General features: G+C 39.1%; 1 pseudogene; it reads right to left on the bottom strand.

Moving 5' to 3' along the window:
* Window positions 1-7,301: 7,301 nt before the first annotated feature.
* Window positions 7,302-17,964, bottom strand: LOC146899962 (uncharacterized; annotated as a pseudogene).
* Between the last annotated feature and the right edge of the window lie 5,589 nt (window positions 17,965-23,553).

Genomic DNA, 23,553 nt, shown 5'->3' with positions numbered 1-23,553 from the left:
GAGAAAATAATATTTTAAGTGATATATATGAAAAAAAATATTAAAAAAACGTGTGTTTTGATACAGCAATTGATTTTTCATAAAAATTGAAAAAAAAATCCGAAATATGTGTTGTGCAGGGATCGAACAGGGGACCATTAGTTCAAAGCGTTTTTTATTAAAAAAAAGAAGAAAAAACAACAAAATATCAGCACAGGGAATCGAACAAGGGATTTGAAGGTTATAGTGTTAATGCTTATGTTCGCTTAAATAGCGCTTTTTTTAACCTATAAGCGCTATCATTCTCAAGCATACAGTAGCGCTTATTAAGCGCTATTTAAGGTTGTTTTATTTATAGCGCTTTCCATCAAAAGCGCCATATACAATTAATCCTGTTTTTTTTTAAATATTTATTATTTTTATTTAACCTATACTGACGCTTTCAATACAAAGCGCTATATATACTTAAAAGAATAGTTAGTGCTTTTTCAAAAAAGCGCTAGCTAAGACCTCCGTGTTTTAATTTATAGCGCTTTAGTGTTAAAAGGGCTATTTATGAGGCGCTATATTTTCCCATTTTTGTAGTAGTGAATATTATTGACATTGCATCTCAAAGGCTTAAAGGCTTGAATACAATTGCACCCATATAAGTCTATTTATAGGTGCTTATAGATGTTTCTAGAACTAGAATAATCTAGGCCTTTATTTGCCTTTTCTACATTAGAATATTATGGATGTTTCTAGGCAACAACTTAACCTAGACATTAATGGAACAATCTAGAAATATATAATAACTTTAAGCTTATTCTAGTTTTCTCTAATGTATTCTAGAAATATCTAGAAATGTGCATCATATTTCAACACTCCTCCTTGATGCATATTTCGAAAACTTAAAATGTAGTACTAAGTTGCTCAAACATAGATTTGTGCTATCATCTCCTCCTGCATTGATACTCTTCACAGTTGATCAATTTGACATGATAGAAAATTTGTGCCACCTCTTGCCATGATATTTGTTATTGGTCTTGATGAAGACTTCTGCACGGACCATTCTTCCTCCTTAGTTGCATGTGAATCTTCTTGTCGACATTGTTGAAGATTTCTGACAGGGAGAATTTCTTGTTCATAGTTGCTTGTGAGTCTCCTTGTCACTCATGTAGTAGATTCTTGACAGGGACTCATTCTTGCTCTAGTAGTTACCTATGCTTGTACTCAAGTTAAGCATCAGAGGTCACATGTCTCCATTTATATTTATTGCCTGGACTTGTGCTCCATTCGAACTTGAGTGTCTTATTCGCCATAGGTCTTCGACATTAGTCGGACTTGAACTTTAGAGGATCGGGCTGTTAGGCTACCTGAACTCCTCTATAGCCTTCTTAGTTTTTTGTTTGAACTCAAACAGAGTAGAGCCTTGTGGCTACATGTACTCCTTTTGTGTTTGAGTCATAGACTGAAAATTTCTACTTTTGAAGAATTCATGTTATAGAAGAACATATAGTTGGTGACACGAGGTCATATTTTGCTACGCCCTGTTAATGACCGAACGCAGCTCTGATACCACTGTTGGAAAATATAGAGCATGAGGGAGCTAGTGGTAGGGACACACATTAGTGATGAGCATATTGTAGGAGGAGACACATTAGTGATATGGTGAAGCCTTCAATATTATTGACATTGCATCTCAAAGGCTTAAAGGCTTGAATACAATTGCACCCATATAAGTCTATTTATAGGTGCTTATAGATGTTTCTAGAACTAGAATAATCTAGGCCTTTATTTGCCTTTTCTACATTAGAATATTATGGATGTTTCTAGGCAACAACTTAACCTAGACATTAATGGAACAATCTAGAAATATATAATAACTTTAAGCTTATTCTAGTTTTCTCTAATGTATTCTAGAAATATCTAGAAATGTGCATCATATTTCAACATCTTAATCTGAAATTAATGCAATCGCCTGCTGCTAAGACTATGGTGTTCATGGACAATATTAAAGCTTGAAACGTTGTCCTTGAAATGATTATTTATTACCATATTAAAGCTTCTAAACAATTACATGCAAGTAACATCTAAAGCATTAAAACTTTTTCCATGTACAAAAGTTTAATCGACCTATTCAAATGTTGTTTTCATCGTAGCTTACAAACAAGAGCTAAATTATTCTCCCTAGTATAGTTTATTGAATATTAGTGCTCAATTAAGCTATTTTCCCAAATGAACACTTGTTGCCTTTTGTATCATGATTGTTTTAAAATGGATAAACTACAAAACTAATATTTTTGAATTTTGAAGAAGGCTAACTAAAACTTGTTGCAACTTGCAAAAGCATTATCTAAGAGTTTAATATGGTATTTGAGAAGTTATTATTGTAAAGTGCTATATCATTTGTTCTGTAATCCATGTATACAAAGAAATCTTGAACTCCGCCACCACAATGTCCTGCCTGTTGAACAACCTTTGGATAAAGTGATGTTCGCTATGTTAAAATATAAGACCGAGTCATCACTCATGTAATGGTAACTATTCGATAATAAGTTAATAAGTTATTGGGCCAATTCTATCTGGCATTTAGGTTTTACCGTTGTTTGTAACCTTTATTATGTTATGTCATTGTAATCTTATGAAACTCTAACCATCACCTTTGTTTGTTATTTTCTATGAAACGTTGTGTTGTTTAATGTATTGGACCCTTTTTCATTGTTGTTTGTTTTCCCTTGATAATACTTTTAGACAGGCGTTCTTATCCAATAAGCAATCAATTTTTAGATTATACATTGTTGGTACCATCAGCTTTCAGGTGCTCCATGGTTTTACCTTCTACAACAGATTATATAACGTTATTTGAAAGTAATTTGGGACAACAAAAATTGACAACTTTTTGAATGATTAAAGTAGTTCACACGCATGGCCAACACTTTTCAATTAGATAACTCCATTCCAATTTTTCATCTTTCCTTTTTCAAATTGCCGGTCAAAGTGTGGAAGAACATTGTGAGATTACAAAGGGAGTTCCTTTCGGCGGCGTCGGGGGAGGGAGGAAAATCAATTGGATGAAGTGGAATGTGGTATGCCAACCGAAGGATTATGGTGGTCTTGGGATTAGGGATGTACGGTTGATGAATTTGAGTTTGCTTGCCAAGTGGAGGTGGAGGTTGTTATATGGGGAGAAGGCCCTTTGGAAGGAGGTTCTTGTGGAGAGGTATGGTTCTAATGTGTGTGCCAAATTGGAGGGTGGGGTGGATGTTTGTCCAAGGGGTGCTTCTAGGTGGTGGAAGGATTTAGTGAGCCTTGATAAGGGAGGGGAGGATGATTGGTTTAATGAGGAGATAGAAAGGCGTGTCGGGGATGGGATCACAACTAGTTTTTGGAAGGTGGCTTGGAGAGGAGAAGTTCCTTTCAAGATTAAATATAATAGACTTTACTCTATTTCTACCCAACAAGAGGCAAAGGTGCATGAGATGTGGGAGGATAATGAGAACGGAGGTAGTTGGGTCTTTATTTGGCGGCGTCGCTTGTTTGTATGGGAAGAAAATCTTCTTAATGCTTTGTTAAGTGATTTGGATGGTTTTGCTTTGAATAATGTGGAAGATGTGTGGCGGTGGAAGTTGGGTGGGGAGGAAGTATTTTCGGTGAAATCTTTGTACTTGAAGATGGAAGAGGAAGGGAGGGTAGAAGGCATCGTTTCGGAGGGAGAGAGGAATGTTTTTCGTAACATTTGGAACGTAGGGGCTCCTTCTAAGGTATCGGCTTTTGTGTGGAAGGCTCTCCTTGATCGTATTCCTACGAGATGCAATTTGGAGATTAGACATTGTTTGCCCCCAGACATTGGTTCTAATTGTGTTTGGTGTATGTCGTCGCCGGAGTGCACATCCCATATTTTTCTTCATTGTGCTATGGCTACGAGAATTTGGATGAATTTAATGGGGTGGTTGGATTTGAATTTTATAATGCCACCTAATTTGTTTATTCATTGGGAGTGTTGGAGTAGTGGTGTTATGAATAAAAAAATCCGGAAGGGGTTGAGAATGATTTGGCAAGCGGCTATTTGGGTGATTTGGAAGGCTAGGAATGATTGTATTTTTAATGATGCCGTGATGAGATGGGATGAGGTTGTGGAAGATATTAAGTTGATGTCGTGGAAGTGGGAGTTGGGTAGACTCAATTTTCAGTCGTGTCTTTATTACGAGTGGTTGTGGAGTCCACGTGACTGTCTGTTGCGTTGATTTCTTTTTGCTTGTTGCTGCCGTCTTCATGAGGTGCTGCAGGTGCTTGTTGTGTTGCTGTTGGTGTGTCTAGTCGTGTTGCTCTTGGTTTGCTGTTGGTCTGTTCTGGTTTGCGGCTGGGAGAGTAGGGGCTGTGCAGGTTTTTTGTCTTTCTAGGTGTTGTTTTATCTTGGTTTTCGGGTGCCAAACATTGAGTATGTTTGAACATTTTTAACCGGTGATATCTCATTTTTTTCTTGGGAAGGGAAAAAATAAGCAAAACCCTTGAGAATCGAGGTCCGGGAGTTGTTTTCGCTACGGGAAGGTGTTAGGCACCCATAACAACTATAGTAACCTATAGGAACCGTCTTTGCTTTCTACGCGCGCGCTTTATTTTTAAATGCTATTTGAAAAAATGATATTTACACCTAAGAGTTTACTAAGTGAAGAATTGGAGGGAGAAGAAAGTGTTTGAATCTTTATTTTATTTGAATTGAAGGAATTTTGATTCCTTGCCTACGTACCCGTTTAAGGGATCAAATCCACCGTAGTTCTCTTCCAAAAAATGTTTTTGTTTTTGTTGGTTGATTTTAAGTTTGAAAATGGAATTTTGAAGAATGAGAGAGAGAGGCCTCAAGGGCATAAGATTGTGAAATTGTGAGGTTGAATTAGTGATTTTGAAAAAAAAGATTCAATTATGATTAAGATTCATTGAAATTTTGATTAAGAAAATAAAAGAGAAAATCAATGGGGTTTTGGACCCCAAGGTTTATTAAGAAAATCACTTGAGTGATGTTGTTCATGTTTTTTGGGAAAAGAGAGTTTTTTCTAAGTTTTAAAGTTTCTAGACATACATCTAAAGCATTCAATCCTAAACATACATCTAAACATGCATACCATAGCCATACATCTAAAGTATCTATGTGATTTGTGTGCATGTGTCGGTGCTTGTGTCGGTGTACATTATTAGAGTCCATTGTCCTTTACATCATTGGCCTAGATACATTCTATGGTCTTGCAAGAATTTAAATTGCATAAAAGTAAAGTACAAAAAATTCCTAAGTGTTACATTCTAAGTCTTGGTATGAGGATTAAAGTGCAAGAAGTGAAATTTAAAATGGAAGGATGAAATGTGCTTATGGAGCATGAGATGAAAATGTTAGTAGCATAAGCTATAGAGCAAGTAAGAGCTATTATATCAAAAATAAAAGAATGGACATAAAAATAAGCAAACATAATGTGAAGTACGCCTAAGAATTCATCACCAATGCAAGGCTTGAACAAGACCTATAATCCTCATGTTTTAACAAGTTCCCAAAGAGTGTCAAATCAGTTTTCACAAGGAGAACTAAAGGAGTGTAACATGTCAAGCATTTAGGACAAAAGTTGGGCTTACTTCACATTATTTCTCCACACACAAGACTTGTAAGACAAGTAATAAAGCACAAAAAATATTCACATGTAGTAACATACACATTTAGACAATAAAAAAGGAAGATATCACAAAGTCACACATCATGGATCACAAACACATATCAATCATTGGAATTAAAATCAAACAATTTTCATAAGTTTTTTTTGACATAACAACTTCAAAATTAACACAAGAAACTAACACATTATTTTTATCAAGTTTTCAGTACAAGAAATTGCATAAAAACATTACAAAATTAACAAGAAACATACACAAATTTTTATAGAAATTTCCAAGTAATTTTAATACGAATAGGAGTGTGAAAAGCATAGACAGTGAGAAAAATAGCAAAAAAAATCCAGAAAAGCAAAACAAAGGCCCAAGGCCCAAACACCAGCAGGAAACGGATCAGAGGAAAGACTCAGGGACCGTTGGATTGATCCAGATGGATCAATCCTAGATCAAACGGTGGGAACTTAGGGTTCAAGGACGAACCAGACCGGTTTGAATGAACCAATTCGGTTCACTCCAGTATAAGAGTGGGGGAGACCGGTCTGAATCGATCTAACCCTAATTTTCTCTCTCTAAGGTTCTCATCTTCTCTCATCCTCTCCACCTTCTCTCATCTTCATGCTTTCAGGTTTTTCACTCGTTCCTTCAAGGCTTTCGAGTCGTACACTATGAATTAATCCACAAATCAGCACAGATTGGACACAAAACGTTTCGATCTTGCTATTTTCTGAAGGACGTTGTTCAAACCATTTCGAACTTGTCATTTTCTGAAGAAAGATGTCCAAAACGCTTCGATTTTGATATTTCTTTGGAGAAAGATGTTCGAAACACTTCGATTTTGATATTTCTTTGGAGAAAGATGTTCGAAACACTTCAATTTTGATATTTCTTTGAAGAAGAGAGTTCGAAACGTTTCGATCTTGTTATTTTTGAAGAAAAATGTTCAAATCGTTTTGATCTTGATATTTTTTTTGAAGAAAGATGTTCGAAACGCTTCGATCTACACTGATTCGAACGGATTTGGTTTTAAACCTTTACAAATTCGAAACGTTTCGGATTTTTGAAGCTTTCTTGGAACCGAACCCTAATCTGATTTAATTGCTCTGCTAATGATGAGTTTGAACTCTGAGTTAAAAAATAAACGGTGAATCTTCATGATTTTGTGTTTTAGGGTTTCGGTTTTCAACTTGTTCAAATCTTTTCAAGCTTTTCATTTGGATTCACCGTTTATTTTCCAATACGAACCTTCGATGATGAATATAACCAAAAAACGAGAAGGTTTTACGTGTTTACCTGAATTTGCTTGGAGATTCGAACAAATAGATCCTTGCGAAGGCTTCTGGCAAGTTCTCGAACTGAAAATAAATCAGTTATCTTCTTCTTCTCCTTCGCTGATGTGATTTTGCTTCGATTCTCTTGTTCTCAATCGTTTTGCTTCTGTGATCGTTCAAATTTGTTGCTTAGGTAACGAATTTGAGCTTCGAATTGCAGAAGTCAAGGTTCGATGATGAAGATTCTTCAGTGAATCTCTGAGAACTGCCTTGAATTCATTCCAATTGATTGAAAAAAATTGTTACTGGAAAGTTAGGGTTTGATGAATTAGGGATGAATGTTCTTGGTATTCTTGGTGTTCTTGAGAAACGGTTATGATTTTGATCTGTTTGGGAGAAGAGAGAGAAATGGAAAAGTGTTTATGATGATTTGGCGAATTCTGATTCATCCTCCCTCTGTGCATTGATGAGTTGGCTATTTATAGGCTGACATGTGTGATTTTGGACCAATGTGTTGTTGACACCTGTACTGGACTTGTGTGAATTCGGCCTTGCTGGATTTTGACAAAAGGACCTTTCTGCAAAATTGAAAACTACAAGGACCTGTCTGCAAAATAATAGAAAAAAGACTAAAAAATAGACTGGACAAAAATTAGGACCATTTTGCAATATTTGAAACTTTGGGGACTAAAATGCAATTGACCAAAAAAGATCTAAAAAAAAAGAAAAAAAAGAAGAAGTTTGACTTGGAGGACCTAAATGCAATTTGGAAAAAATAATAAAAAAAAAAGAAGAAAGGACTAAGGTGCAAAAAAAAAAAATTAATAAAATTCGAATTAAAAAAAGTAATTTGGAATAAACGTAAAGTGAAACCAATAAAAAACACAAAATGGACTAAAACGAACCAACTACTTAAAATGAGGTACTTTAAAGTAACCTCTCTCAGCCAAAGTTTCGTGTGAAATGACCAAAATGCCCCTGGGGACTAAAACGACTAAAAATGACTCAGATGCAATTTTTAAAATGATTTTTACCATGAAATTAAAGCAAGAGTTTTAGTCAAACCAACTGGAAAGGCTCAGAGACAATTTTTGAATTTAAACAGAGTTTTATCATATGAAAAGACTAAAATGCCCCTTGGGGCTAAACTGACTCAAAATTACTTCAAATGCAATTTTTAAAATGGATTTTGACATAGAATTGAAATAAGGACCTATTCAAACCAGTTGAAAAGACTCAAACAATTTTTCAAAGATTGATAGAAATTTTAACATAGGAAATGACTAAAATGCCCTTTTTCATGAATTTTGCAAATAACCTTGAAATGAAATGCAGAAAAATATGTAATTGACTAGAGACAAGTTCAAATGACTTGAAATACAAGAAAAAATGTTTTTGGATGACTTGAGGTGCAAGAAAACATAGACATACATCACAGATGAAAGAACAAATTGAATAAGTATTTTTAGGTCCAAAATTAGGGTATAATAGCTGCCCCTATTTAAGTTTCTTTGTCCGGAGAGTCAAGAGACGAAGTCTTTGATTTGACGGGACGAAGACACTTAAATATTAACATTTGCACTGTTTTTGGACATAAAAATACGCTCTTAGATTTTTCGAACTATGAATGCCATGCAACATTTTGATTATGAATGCAAGACAAACAAACTGGGGTCTACAGAGCATGTCATACCACTGGGGATTTAGGTGGACATTGACAGGGTAGACAATCCAGGGGACAAAAGATAGGTACAAGCTGCTCTTTGGATCGAACTCGCCACTTGACCATGGAATACAGACAAGAGATGGGTACAAGCTGTTCTTTAGAACGAACTTGCTACTTGACTGGGAATAGAAGTACAAGACAGGTACAAGCTGCTCTTTGGATCGAACTTGGCACTTGACCGAAAACATAGACATATAGAAAGATACAAAGTGTTCTTTGGATCGAACTTGCTACTTGACCTGGAGGCATAGCCAAAAGACTGATACAAGTTGTTCTTTGGATCGAACTTGTGGCTTGATCAGTATTACAACATGCAGGTTGGTGCAAACTGTTCTTTGGATCGAACTTGTCGTTTGACCGATAACAAAGCATAAGCAGGGTACAAACTGTTCTTTGGATCGAACTTGGCATTTGACCGGAAACGTTGGCATATAAGCGGGTACAAGCTGTTCTTTGGATCGAACTAGCCACTTGACCAATAACAAGATACAAATTGGAAGTTGGATTTAGAAAGATTCAAATTGAGAGAAAGTTGATATTGACTTGATTTGAAGGTAGACATGACCATTTTTGTTGGCCCAAAAGCAAATTGAGAGTGGATTAACATTGACAACGACATTGAATTGAAAGTTTGAGATTGAAAAAGGGATTGAAAGTTGAGATTAATCAGAGACATAGACATAGACATTGAATTGGAGAGTTGAAATTGAGTTGAATTGGAGATTGAAATCGAGTTGAATTGGAAATTGAAATTGAGTTAAATTGACATTGAGATTGGATTAAAAGTGGAGATTGAATTGAGTTTGACAGTTGAAATTGAATTGAGATTGGATTGAAATTGGAGATTGAGTTGAATTTGACATTTGAAATTGAATTGAATTGAAATTGAGATTGAAGATCGAGTTGAGTTGGAAATTGAAATTGGGTTGAATTGGAAGGGGAGATTGAACTGAATTGAAAGTGGAAACTGAGTTGGATTGAAAGTTGAAATTGGAAATGCAGCATGTATGTATGATATAACAAGATTATTAAATGTATGAGCACATAAAATGCATGATTATGCATGTATGAATGCTTGAAATGCATGATTGGTTTGCAGTTTGACAGAGAAATTTCACGGAGACAGACGAAACATTGGAAGATTGGGCACGTAGTGGCTCGTGCTACAACATATTCACACGAAAATCCTCTTTGGAGAGACCGTCAGTGAGAGACGTATCAAAACCATGGCTGAGGGCAATAAAACTTGTAGAGGAGGGACCCTTGGCGGATTCTTTGATACAGGTCGCCGTTGTTAGGCGTGTCAGTGCTGGGTAAACATTGGATGTTCGCATCTGTGGTCAATGCTTTTCAATATTTCATTCTTTCATTTTTCATTTTTCAATCCCATTTTTGCCTGAACCGCCCTTTCGGGTTTTCGATTCACCGGGAATAAATTCTTTTCATTGCCCCATTTTTGCCTGAATTGCCTTCATAGGTTGTCAATCAGCGGGGTGCTCATTTTTTGCCTAAGCCGCCCTTTAGGGTTTTCAACTTAGCGAGCTTTTTATTTTGCATTTTTTCAATTTTCATTCTGTTTTTTCATTCTTGCCATTGACCACAGATCATCCTGGTGAGTAACCTGCTCGTAACATGTATTGAAATAGACATTGACACTCATTCATTCATGCATGTTTCACTGGAATGTACCCTATTGCTCAGGTTTGCTTTCAAAATAGACGGAAAAGATTTTTCAATTTTTAAAACTGTTTGTTTCAGACATTGACATTATCAAAATGGAAAGAAAATATCTTGTATATTGCATTGAAAATAGAAAGAAAAATAGAGTTTCAAACAACAGCACAGGCTCAAATTGATGTAGAAGAGTGAGAGTCAGCCAAAGGCATGACTTCACAGATTTACAAAGCTTGGAAAATGGTAATTTTATTGGTTGGTGGTACGTACATTGAACACGATGACCGCTACATTTCATAGAAATTTTGAATTCACAAGTACAGAAGCTTCTGATGACGATGACCATTGACAGTTACAGATGCCCCAAGGGGTGATGGTGGTTTGCCGGATATAGTTACTTGTCTTTGATTATCAACCTCATTTTTGCATGAACCGCCCTTTCGGGTTTTCGGCTCATCGAGGCGCTCATTCTTGCCTGAGTTGCGTACAATCTCAGCGAGCTTTTTCATATTCATTTTTTTTGTCCCTAACTTTTGCCTGGATCGCCCTTTCGGGTTTTCGATCCACCGGGAAGCGCATTTTTGCCTAGGCCGCCCTTTCGGGTTTTCGACCTACCATGCTGTTCTTTTCTTTCTAGACAAAGTATTTCTTGACTATATCGGCATTGACAGGATTTGGGAGTTCAACACCATCCATGTGTGTAAGGATCAAAGCACCACCAGAGAAAGCCTTCTTGACAACATAAGGACCTTCATAGTTAGGTGCCCACTTGCCCCTTGGGTCGGGTTGCTAACTTATCCTTCTTTTCAATACAAGTTCGCCTTCCTTGAATTCTCGAGGTCGGACTTTCTTGTCAAAAGCATTCTTCATTCGCACTTGATACAACTGTCCATGAGCCATAGCATCCATACGTTTCTCTTCAATCAAATTCAACTGGTCATACCGACTTTGACACCATTCAGCCTCAGTTAATTTTGCTTCCCTGATCACTCGAAGAGATGGAATCTCCACTTCCAGAGGGAGAACTGCTTCCATGCCATATACCAAAGAGAAAGGAGTTGCCCCGGTTGAACTGCGCACTGTAGTATGGTAACCATGCAAGGCAAATGGGAGCATTTCGTGCCAGTCTTTGTAAGTAGTGACCATCTTCTGAACAATCCTCTTGATGTTCTTGTTAGCAGCCTCAACTGCACCATTCATCTGAGGTCTATAAGGAGAGGAGTTGTGATGTTCAATTTTGAATTCTTCATATAAAGCTTGCATCATGCTGTTGTTCAGATTGGAACCATTGTCAGTGATGATCTTGTTGGGAACACCATACCGACAGATGATGTTATTCTTGATAAACTTCACTACCACTTGCTTGGTCACATTTGCATAGGAAGTAGCCTCAACCCATTTGGTGAAATAGTCAATTGCCACTAGAATGAAACGATGTCCATTGGAAGCCTTTGGTTCAATTCTTCCGATCATGTCAATGCCCCACATAGAGAAAGGCCATGGGGAAGATATAACATTGAGAGCGTGTGGAGGCACATGAATCTTATCAGCATAAACTTGACATTTATGGCATCTCTTGGCATGTCTGTGGCAGTCACGCTCCATAGTTATCCAGTAATAGCCGGCTCTTAACAGTTTTCTTGACATGGTGTGGCCCGAAGCATGGGTCCCAAAAGTACCGTCATGTACATCATGCATCAATTTCTCAGCTTCTTGCTTATCAACACATCTCAACAAGACCATGTCATAGTTCCTCTTGTATAGGATTTCTCCGTCCAGAAGGAATTTGCTAGCCCATCGTCTCAAAGTCTTTTTATCCCTGTTGGAAGCATCAGGTGGATATTCATGATTCTGCAAGAATTGTTTGATGTTGTGATACCAAGGTTTTCTATCATTCACATCTCTATCAGCCTGATTTGACATATTCTCAATAGTAAACACATGAGCAGGTCTATCAAGACGCTGCACTTTGATCACGGGCACATCATTCCAGTGATTGACACGAAACATAGAAGACAAAGTGGCAAGAGCATCAGCCATCTGATTTTCATCCCGAGGGATGTGGTGTAGCTCAACTTTGGTAAAGTATGTCAACAGACGTCTTGCATAGTCACGGTAAGGGATCAGCTTCTCGTGATGAGTCTCCCATTCACCATTTATCTGATTAATAACAAGTGCGGAATCTCCGTAGATGTCAAGGTGCTTAATTCTCAGATCAATGGCTTCTTCAATGCCCAAAATGCATGCTTCATATTCAGCTATGTTGTTCGTGCATTCAAAATTTATTCGAGCAGTGAAAGGAATGTGGTGCCCCTGCGGGGTTACAATAATGGCCCCAATTCCTTTACCATAAGCATTGACAGCGCCATCAAACACCAACCCCCATTTGCTATTGGGATCTGGCCCTTCATTAATCAGTGGTTCTTCACAGTCTTTCGCTTTCAAATACATAATCTCTTCATCAGGGAAATCAAACTTAATTAGCTGGTAATCACAAGAGGTTGATAAGCAAGGTGCTCAGCAAGGACACTTCCTTTGATTGCTTTCTGAGCTTTGTACACGATATCATATACAGACAACAACATTTGCCAACGTGTAATCTTTCCAGTAACAGCAGGCTTCTCAAAGATATACTTGATTGGATCCATTCGGGATATCAACCAAGTTGTATGATTCACCATATAATGACGCAGGCATTTGGCAGCCCAAGCTAAAGCACAACAAGTCTTCTCAAGCATTGTGTACCGAGTCTCACAGTCGGTGAACTTCTTGCTCAGATAGTAGATAGCATGTTCTTTCTTTCCAGTCTCGTCTTGTTGACCGAGGACACAACCCACAGAATCATCTAACACCGACAGATACATAATCAAAGGCCTTCCTTCCACTGGCGGGACAAGGATAGGTGGTTCCAACAGGTATTCTTTAATGCTATCAAAAGCTTCCTGACATTCATCATTCCATACAACAGGCTGATTCTTTCTGAGCAATTTGAAAATTGGTCCACAGGTAGTAGTCATGTGAGATATAAATCTTGAAATATAATTCAGCCGCCCGAGGAAACCTCTGACTTGCTTTTCAGTTTGAGGGGCCGGCATCTCTCTGATGGCTCAGACTTTATCAGGATCAACTTCAATGCCTCTTTGGCTGACAATGAAACCTAGCAACTTTCCAGATCTTAAACCAAATGTACATTTGTTAGGATTCAACCGCAGCTTGTACTTTCTCAGTCTTTCAAACATCTTTTTCAAATACACAACATGTTGCTCTTCATCACTTGACTTCACAATCATGTCATCAACATATACTTCAATCTCTTTATGAATCATATCATGAAACAGAGTTGTCATACCTCTTTGATAGGTTGCACCAGCATTTATCAAGCCGAACGGCATCACTTTATAACAGACGTTCCCCATGGAGTGATGAAGGACGTCTTTTCTCTATCTTCAGGCGACATCCGTATCTGGTTATAACCAGAGAAACCATCCATAAAAGAGAACACTATAGACTGAGCAGTACTGTCAATAAGCACGTCAATATGAGGCAATGGGAAGTTATCTTTTGGACTGGCTTTATTCAAATCTCTGTAATCAACACACATTCGAACTTTCCCATCTTTCTTTGGTACTGGTACAATGTTGGCAATCCACTCAGGATATTCAGCCGTCATAAGGAAACCCGCATCAATTTGCTTTTGTACTTCAGCCTTGATCTTAAGAGCCATGTCTGGACGAGACCTTCTCAATTTCTGTTTGACAGGAGGACATTCAGGTCTTGTCGGTATCCGATGTTCCACAATCTTGGGATCTAGACCCGGCATATCTTCATAGGACCATGCAAAGACATCTGGATAATCATGGAGAAGCTGAGTGATCTTCTTTTTCACTTCTGGCTCGAGTGCAGCACCGACCTTGATCTCTCGCTTGTTTTCTTCAGTACCCAGGTTGATAAGCTCAATCTCTTCCTGGTGAGGCTGAATGGCTCTTCTCTCTTGTTCAAGCAGTCGAGTGATCTCATACGGTATCTCCTCATTATCTTCCTCATCTTCAGCTTCATATACAGGGAATTCAAAATTTGGAGGAACCATAGGGTCACTGTGTTCAACGGGTTTATTATGGTTCAATCTGCATAATATGATCGGGATGATTTTAGAAAAATGTTTTTCATGCAGATTTTTGAAATTAATAAGAAAATACAGATGTTTTGGTTTTTTCTGGCATTACCATTATTTCCAAGAAAAGGCACTAAAAGGTAAAAAACAAAGAGTCGCGGAAAAAACAACAACTTTTATTGATAACGGCAATGCCGAAACAAACATGCCCTCACAATGATATCACTTTCGCCTTGGGCGGGGCGAAAGGATTGTTATTTTGAAAACAAAGAAAACATGAGCAACAAGACACATTACATGGAAGCATGCATGACTAAAGGAACATCAATGGCCTCCCAATTTCTCACAGTGCCTCCCGGTACAACAAATGTAGGCACATAACTACTTTCAGCAGCGTCTTCAGCAATAGCATTGATAAACCCAACACTGTAGAAAGTTCCTGTTGAAACGCCTGAGGTCGGGGAGAATCCAAGGCCCTCTTTACGCTTGTTTTCCAAAATCTGTATCACTTTGCCCCAGCCAGCAGCTTGCCCTTCTTGAACAGCTTTCTGGACGTCTTTCAATGAGGCCATAGTAGCACTAGCTCTCCGGGGTTCTGCACCTTCAACGGTCAAGCCTTGAAATGACGTCCCTTCAGCGGACCCATTCCTTACGAACTTGAGTTTCTGATGCAGAGAAGAAGTGACTGCTCCAGCGTCGTGAATCCACGATCTTCCGAGGAGACAACTGTAAGAAGCATTGATGTCCATGACCTGGAAAGTAATCTGAAATGTCTCGGGACCAATGGTAATTGGCAAGTCTACTTCCCCAAGAACATCCTTGCGAGACCCGTCGAAAGCTTTAACCAGATAGCTACTTCCCCTTAGGGAAATTCCATGATGACTCAACTGTCTCAGTGTAGATTCAGGCATTACGTTTAAGGATGATCCAGTATCCACCAGCACATTGGATATCATGTCAGACTTACAGTGCACTGAGATGTGCAGAGCCAAGTTGTGGTGTTTTCCTGCTTCGGGGAGCTCATCATCACCAAATCCCAAGTTATTGCAAGCAGTAATGTTACCCACTATTCCATTGAACTGATCCACAGAGACTTCATGATCAACATAGGCCTGTTCCAGTATTTTCATTAGCACTTACCTGTGAGCTTCTGAGCTTAAGAGTAGAGACAAGATGGATATCTTTGATGGAGTTTGCAGCAGCTGGTCTACAATCTTATAATCGCTCTTTTTAACAAGCCTTAGAATTTCATCCAGATTAGACTCTTCAATAGGTTGGCCTGATGGGCCGGGGTTCTTGTCAATAGGAGGAGCAACTGGTGGAGTTATCGTAGCAATAGGTGTAACCACCTTCTTTTGGAACAAGGGTGGACGGACTTTTCCGCTTCTCAGAGCTGTAATTTCTCCGGCAACATTATCAACCGTAGATGGGGATATCAGAGGCACTTCCACTCCATTCTCAATCATGGTCGCATCATACTTGTAAGGGATTGCTTTTGTAGAGGTATAAGATACCGGGCCAGGTAACCTGATCACCAAAGGTTCAACATTCTTTGTCTGAGATGTACCTCCAGCAGGAGAGTCATGAAACACTGGCACAATCACGCAAACATCACTGGCAATCAAGTACTTGTCATCCATTAGGCTCTGTATATCATTTTGCACCACACAACAACCCATAGGATTTTGAAGACATTCTGAACAAGAAGCATGATAGTGATTGAACAAAGAAGCCTGGCAAAGTTTGACATGTAGCGGTACCAAGGGAGTAGCAACATTACGGACATCCAACATGGGAGCCTCTCTAGGAATAGGAACTCTTTCAAAAGCCTCGATCATGTTAACTGCGACATGATTTGGAAGTGGATTGTCAAGAACATGAGGAACACTATTTTCAAAAGTCAACCGTCCTCTGTCCATTAGGTCTTTTACAATATACTTCAGGGCATAGCAACCTTCAACATCGTGGCCTTGAGCGCCCTGATGGAATTCACATGTGAGATCCTGTCGGAACCTGGGAGGCAATGGTGTAGGCGGAGGCTTGCCTGGTCTGGTGACGCAGTGGCCCTTAGCAAGTAGAGTTGGGAGCAGATCAGCGTACCGCATTGGTATTGGTGGAAAATAAGTCTTGGGCCGAGGACCCTGTTGTTGCTGCTGTGGCTGTTGAGCAGGAGGCTGTTGTTGTACCTGCTGGGCAATGGCATTAACGGGCACTGGTGGTTGACCCGGTGGCAGAGGATATTGCTGGTAGAATGGTGGGAAGAAGGGATGTTGAGAGTACTGCATATATTGGTAGGGTAGAGGTAATTGAGTAGCACTAATAGGAGCGACAGTAGCTGAAGATTGGTTACTGGATACCATCCCTACTTCAGATTCCTTCTTCTTATGATGGCCGTTACCATACTTCTTTGGTGCACTGGCTGAAGATTTACCCTTCTCAAGAACAATGATACCCTCTCTGACAGCCTCCTCTAGGCGAGTTCCCATGGTAACCATATCGGAGAAATTATTCGGAGCAGAGACTATCATTCTTTCCTTATATTCCTTCTTCAGAGTCTTCAGGAATGTCTGTGTTAATTCTTCCTCATCAAGTCGAGGAGAAACGCGGGCAGCTGCTCCTCTCCACCTCTGAGCATATTCACGGAAGGTTTCATCTGACTTCTGAGACAAGGACTTAAGAGAGTCCCTATTTGGCTTCAAGCGGGTATTGAACTCATAATGACTTTCAAAAGCAGCAGCAAGTTCCTCAAAAGTATGGATATTGTCTTTGCTCAAACCAGTGTACCAGTCTGCCGCATCTTCCATCAAGCTATCCTGGAAGCAGTGGATCATCAGTGCATCATTATCTGCGTAGTTGGCCATCTTTCGGATGTACTGAATGACATGGCTATGTGGACAAGAAGTTCCATTGTATTTGTCAAAATCTGGTACTTTGAACTTCTTAGGAACCTCAAATCGGGACACCAGGCATAGATCACGAGCCTTAGCAGAAACACCGTTCCCACGGCTAGCTTTGACCTCACGGAGTTCTCCAGCTAACTCTCTTAACTGTTGTCTCATAGCCTCCATTACAGGGTCTTGTCCACGCGGAGTATCAACATCAATTACCTGTTGCACAATGTGTACAACAGGATCAGTAACAACAGTAGTCACTTGAGGCATAGAGGTACTTGCACCAGCAAAGGTCGTCGTAGGATTTTGTCCTTGACCAGCAAAACCAGAGATACCGGCCGCAGTATTAGGAGCATAGAAAGCTGAGAGTCCATAAGGGCGTCCATTGGGCATAACAAACCGAGCATCAGACATCACAGTAGACAGTGGGATAGACGGAATTACTTCAGTGGAAGCTGGGACAGATGTGGCTGGTTGTTCCTGTGCAGCCATCATAGTGGACATAGCGTCATGAGCCTTAGCCAAGTCTTCTTTCATAGCGGCCAATTCGGCACGGAGCTGAGCATTTTCTTCCTCAAAGTTAGCCATGATTCTTCTCTTGTAAAATCTTGTTTGATGAATTCTATCTGGTTGGTAGACCTTACGAGCACGAGCCACCTTTCAGACTGCGGCAGAAGAACCAGGAGGCAATGAGCACGAGAGAAGTCTTTTGTGACCGATGAATGCATATGGTGCATGAGATGTGTTAATGCATGTGAAAAAAGACTCTTTTTGTGTTATCGAAGGGTTTTAGACAAATTAGAGACTTGTAAACATTACTAAACAATTGGAACATTAAAACCAGACAGAATAACTAGACATCACAAAGTCTTACAAGATAATTCCCTTTGAAATACTAAGCCAAGGGATAGACTTTGAAATGTAAAACAACATAAACAACTAAAAATAACAACGGGAAACGGAAATCCTCAAGCATAGGAAGTGGAAGCATCATCCTCAGACTCAGACCCAGACTCATAGCTGCAGTATCGTGCATAGAAGTCACGGGCACCCCTAGCCCTCTTGGAGTCCCTCATAAGCAACCTATCCTTTTCTTCAATTTCTTTCCGAGCTTTAGCCAGCTCTTTCTTCAGTGTCAAGACCTCATGAGTCTGCTGCTCATCTTTTCCATCCAAAGTCATGATCAGGTTCTCAGCCTCGTAGTATCTTGTCCTCCATTGATGCTTCTCCCAACTCTCCATAGCTAGATGCTCCTGATACATCTCCTGAGTAGGTGGTAGTAGAGGCAAAGGTATGGTAGGAATAGATGCAGACACGTATCTCATAGAGGGGTAAGGCATACCAATCTCCTCAGCTTGATTTATCACCCACTGTGTATAGGCCTCTTGAGCAACACCGGACCTTACACCCATATGCTTCACCTCTTTCTTCCGAAGCTTACACCAAGCTTCCATGAAATCTTCTCTTATTCCTGTGGGAGCATTGGAATAGTGGAAGAAGTAGGGAGATGTGGCAAGATTGATGGGCTTTTCTTTCATCGGGAAACCAAATTGTCGCAAGGCGAGCTCCGGGTTATAGTTGATTCCACCCCGGGTACCAAGAAGAGGTACATTAAGAAACTTCCCACCACCGAAGATGATTTCCTTAACTCTAGAAGCTGGAGTGAGCCAAACCACCTCATTAGGAGTGAGAGCCATGATCCTTTGTGAAACAGACCAATTCTCTGGATTGCCGTGGAAAGACTTCGGAAGGTGCGAAATAAACCACCTATAGAGGAGAGGCACACAACAAAGAATGTATCCACGACCCTTGCCGGATCGATCGTGAATAGCATGGTATGTGTCAGCTAGCAAAGTAGGAACCGGATTCTTGGAGTGGAAGATCATAATAGCATTCATGTCCACGAAGTCATCAAGATTTGGAAAGAGGATAAGCCCATAGATGAGGAGTGCGAGAATAGCTTCAAGAGTGTCTTGACAAGTGGTGTTGAGGTTGGCTTTCTCAAGTAGGTACTTTGAAGTGAACCCTCGGATGCGAGCCTTAGTAACAAGATTCTTGGAGACATCGGTGGTCTTGAGATAGAGATCTTTAGCAATAACCAATGGAGTAGGAGGATTCTCAAGTCCCGCGAAGGGTACCCCCTTAGCAATAGATAGACCCATCAAGCAAGAATAAGCCTCTAAAGTAGGCACCAACTGAAAGTCGGGAAAAGTAAAGCACTGATACTCCCGATCATAGAATTGCACTAGAGTGTGCACAAGCTTCTCATCCACATTAGTCTGGAGAATAGTAAGTAAAGCCCCGTAACGATGTCGGAAACCGGTCGGATCCTCGATCTTGAGTGCCAAATCTCTCAAACTAGCCAAATCCACTTCCTTGAACTTGTAGGACTTAGTCTTCCCCATTCCTACAATGTTTACAAATTCAATTGGTCTAAGCCCTTCGATAAATGCATGGAAAAAGTTTATGCATGTATGCATGTATGCATGATTATGTTCAAGTTCGGAGAAAACATGGTGGGTTGAAGTTCAGAGTCAAGGAGTCACGGGTGGACATGGTGTCCGGTGAAACTAGGGCTTTAGGAAATAGTAACCGGGTTCTAAAAAGGTTCCCAAGTTGCAACCTCTGCGACGTATATCATGGTGCCACGAGACAACACTCGCTCCATGATTATCCGTAAGAAGGTCTAACTTGAGTGTAGTATCGCGTGACGACTAAAATTCGAGACAACACTCGGTTTAGCCTCCGCACTACGTCCTAGAAAATGGCCATGGATGGGTTTGGTTATCTATGGTTCATAGCGTCATAGAACAATTAGAAGTAAAGTGCTTAAACGCGACAACACGCGCCAACAACATCACCCCCAAAATGCCTCAGCTATGGGGGATTGATCGCATAATCCAAAACACGAGGCAACCCCCGGAATGAATCGTCGATTATATCCCTCCTAAATCCTAAGTTCACTCAGCCCGAGTGCAGGGCTTTTGATATTCTCACCCCACACGTTTGCAAGAATTTAAACATTTATTCACATAGGAAAGCAAAAAAGAAGCAAGTAAAAACGAAAGCGCAAGCGTGGAAATAAAGACTAGGCGTAACTCTCGAATTCCCCAGTGAAGTCGCCAGCTGTTTTATCTTGGTTTTCGGGTGCCAAACATTGATTACGTTTGAACCTTTTTAACCGGTGATATCTCATTTTTTCTTGGGAAGGGAAAAAATAAGCAAAACCCTTGAGAATCGAGGTCCGGGAGTTGTTTTCGCTACGGGAAGGTGTTAGGCACCCATAACGACTATAGTAACCTATAGGAATCGTCTTTACTTTCTACGCGCGCGCTTTATTTTTAAATGCTATTTGAAAAAATGATATTTACACCTAAGAGTTTACTAAGTGAAGAATTGGAGGGAGAAGAAAGTGTTTGAATCTTTATTTTATTTGAATTGAAGGAATTTTGGTTCCTTGCCTACGTACCCGTTTAAGGGATCAAATCCACCGTAGTTCTCTTCCAAAAAATGTTTTTGTTTTTGTTGGTTGATTTTAAGTTTGAAAATGGAATTTTGAAGAATGAGAGAGAGAGGCCTCAAGGGCATAAGATTGTGAAATTGTGAGGTTGAATTAGTGATTTTGAAAAAAAAGAGTCAATTATGATTAAGATTCATTGAAATTTTGATTAAGAAAATAAAAGAGAAAATCAATGGGGTTTTGGACCCCAAGGTTTATTAAGAAAATCACTTGAGTGATGTTGTTCATGTTTTTTGGGAAAAGAGAGTTTTTTTCTAAGTTTTAAAGTTTCTAGACATACATCTAAAGCATTCAATCCTAAACATACATCTAAACATGCATACCCTAGCCATACATCTAAAGTATCTATGTGATGTGTGTGCATGTGTCGGTGCTTGTGTCGGTGTACATTATTAGAGTCCATTGTCCTTTACATCATTGGCCTAGATACATTCTATGGTCTTGCAAGAATTTAAATTGCATAAAAGTAAAGTACAAAAAATTCCTAAGTGTTACATTCTAAGTCTTGGTATGAGGATTAAAGTGCAAGAAGTGAAATTTAAAATGGAAGGATGAAATGTGCTTATGGAGCATGAGATGAAAATGTTAGTAGCATAAGCTATAGAGCAAGTAAGAGCTATTATATCAAAAATAAAAGAATGGACATAAAAATAAGCAAACATAATGTGAAGTACGCCTAAGAATTCATCACCAATGCAAGGCTTGAACAAGACCTATAATCCTCATGTTTTAACAAGTTCCCAAAGAGTGTCAAATCAGTTTTCACAAGGAGAACTAAAGGAGTGTAACATGTCAAGCATTTAGGACAAAAGTTGGGCTTACTTCACATTATTTCTCCACACACAAGACTTGTAAGACAAGTAATAAAGCACAAAAAATATTCACATGTAGTAACATACACATTTAGACAATAAAAAAGGAAGATATCACAAAGTCACACATCATGGATCACAAACACATATCAATCATTGGAATTAAAATCAAACAATTTTCATAAGTTTTTTTTGACATAACAACTTCAAAATTAACACAAGAAACTAACACATTATTTTTATCAAGTTTTCAGTACAAGAAATTGCATAAAAACATTACAAAATTAACAAGAAACATACACAAATTTTTATAGAATTTTCCAAGTAATTTTAATACGAATAGGAGTGTGAAAAGCATAGACAGTGAGAAAAATAGCAAAAAAAATCCAGAAAAGCAAAACAAAGGCCCAAGGCCCAAACACCAGCAGGAAACGGATCAGAGGAAAGACTCAGGGACCGTTGGATTGATCCAGATGGATCAATCCTAGATCAAACGGTGGGAACTTAGGGTTCAAGGACGAACCAGACCGGTTTGAATGAACCAATTCGGTTCACTCCAGTATAAGAGTGGGGGAGACCGGTCTGAATCGATCTAACCCTAATTTTCTCTCTCTAAGGTTCTCATCTTCTCTCATCCTCTCCACCTTCTCTCATCTTCATGCTTTCAGGTTTTTCACTCGTTCCTTCAAGGCTTTCGAGTCGTACACTATGAATTAATCCACAAATCAGCACAGATTGGACACAAAACGTTTCGATCTTGCTATTTTCTGAAGGACGTTGTTCAAACCATTTCGAACTTGTCATTTTCTGAAGAAAGATGTCCAAAACGCTTCGATTTTGATATTTCGTTGGAGAAAGATGTTCGAAACACTTCGATTTTGATATTTCTTTGGAGAAAGATGTTCGAAACACTTCGATTTTGATATTTCTTTGAAGAAGAGAGTTCGAAACGTTTCGATCTTGTTATTTTTGAAGAAAAATGTTCAAATCGTTTTGATCTTGATATTTTTTTTGAAGAAAGATGTTCGAAACGCTTCGATCTACACTGATTCGAACGGATTTGGTTTTAAACCTTTACAAATTCGAAACGTTTCGGATTTTTGAAGCTTTCTTGGAACCGAACCCTAATCTGATTTAATTGCTCTGCTAATGATGAGTTTGAACTCTGAGTTAAAAAATAAACGGTGAATCTTCATGATTTTGTGTTTTAGGGTTTCGGTTTTCAACTTGTTCAAATCTTTTCAAGCTTTTCATTTGGATTCACCGTTTATTTTCCAATACGAACCTTTGATGATGAATATAACCAAAAAACGAGAAGGTTTTACGTGTTTACCTGAATTTGCTTGGAGATTCGAACAAATAGATCCTTGCGAAGGCTTCTGGCAAGTTCTCGAACTGAAAATAAATCAGTTATCTTCTTCTTCTCCTTCGCTGATGTGATTTTGCTTCGATCCTCTTCTTCTCACTCTTTTTGCTTCTGTGATCGTTCAAATTTGTTGCTTAGGTAACGAATTTGAGCTTCGAATTGCAGAAGTCAAGGTTCGATGATGAAGATTCTTCAGTGAATCTCTGAGAACTGCCTTGAATTCATTCCAATTGATTGAAAAAAATTGTTACTGGAAAGTTAGGGTTTGATGAATTAGGGATGAATGTTCTTGGTGTTCTTGGTGTTCTTGAGAAACGGTTATGATTTTGATCTGTTTGGGAGAAGAGAGAGAAATGGAAAAGTGTTTATGATGATTTGGCGAATTCTGATTCATCCTCCCTCTGTGCATTGATGAGTTGGCTATTTATAGGCTGACATGTGTGATTTTGGACCAATGTGTTGTTGACACCTGTACTGGACTTGTGTGAATTCGGCCTTGCTGGATTTTGACAAAAGGACCTTTCTGCAAAATTGAAAACTACAAGGACCTGTCTGCAAAATAATAGAAAAAA

Source organism: Medicago sativa, chromosome 8, assembly GCF_051527215.1.
Source record: "Medicago sativa cultivar Bolivia chromosome 8, Bolivia_mono, whole genome shotgun sequence".
Classification (NCBI taxonomy): domain Eukaryota; kingdom Viridiplantae; phylum Streptophyta; class Magnoliopsida; order Fabales; family Fabaceae; genus Medicago; species Medicago sativa.
Note: the sequence above shows the minus strand (reverse complement) of the source record. Positions and strands in the feature narration are given on the sequence as shown.